The following is a 738-nucleotide window of genomic DNA, read 5'->3' on the forward strand; positions in this document are numbered from 1 at the left end:
ATGGTATAATGAAATTGATCTTTTGCGATGGGATATTATGGGATAATTACCTAGTGTGGTTCGGCCAGGGATAGCATTGGGATCTAGCCAGAAGGATACCCAAGATACGACGACCAGCATAATACTGGGCATGTAGTAGTCCATAATGTAATGGCCCACCTCACGCTCCAGACCAAAGTAGACGGTCAGTGACGAGTAGTTACCCGCTGAAATAAGAGAAGAATCAGAAGAGAAAATAATGAAATAATGGAATGAACCTCACGGAAATTGCATACAGAGAAGAATTTTAAATACAAAGTCTAAGGAAAAAGGGATCAGGTTAGGAGAAAATTTGGTATATTATCGGATATTCTGAAGGTTAAATCACACAGTTTAGAGAGGTGATACCCTCTCGGCCATAGAGGTTGCTGAGGGAATACATATGTAACTCGTAATTAAATTCTTCTTGCAGTAACCCCTGTCGTATGTATTTCTATGGGGAGTCGACATTGTCTTACATACTTGATTATTCATCTGCATCTACCTCAATCGAGGATTTTTCCCCTGGTCATTTCTCAAATCTTCATTTGAGCTATGCCTAATTATTGATGAGTTCTAATCTAATCAGCACGAAACGCGTCCTAAACTGCTCGAAAGTTTTAAAGATTGCTCCACTCGAAAGTTTTTGCTAAAGATTAGAAGGATGTAATATTCACTCACCAAATTTCCCATAGTAGTGCAAGCTATCGAAGAAGGAGT

The 738-nt window shown here is 39.2% G+C and overlaps 1 long non-coding RNA gene across 1 annotated transcript; it reads right to left on the bottom strand.

Moving 5' to 3' along the window:
• Window positions 1–62: 62 nt before the first annotated feature.
• On the bottom strand, window positions 63–738 carry LOC113473370. The gene is made up of 2 exons (XR_003395359.1): window positions 700–738; window positions 63–206 (listed from the first exon to the last, which is right to left on the bottom strand). It is a non-coding gene; the product is annotated as an uncharacterized LOC113473370 (long non-coding RNA).

The sequence above is a fragment of the Diaphorina citri genome, unplaced genomic scaffold (genome assembly GCF_000475195.1).
Source record: "Diaphorina citri unplaced genomic scaffold, Diaci psyllid genome assembly version 1.1 scaffold26848, whole genome shotgun sequence".
Lineage (NCBI taxonomy): Eukaryota > Metazoa > Arthropoda > Insecta > Hemiptera > Psyllidae > Diaphorina > Diaphorina citri.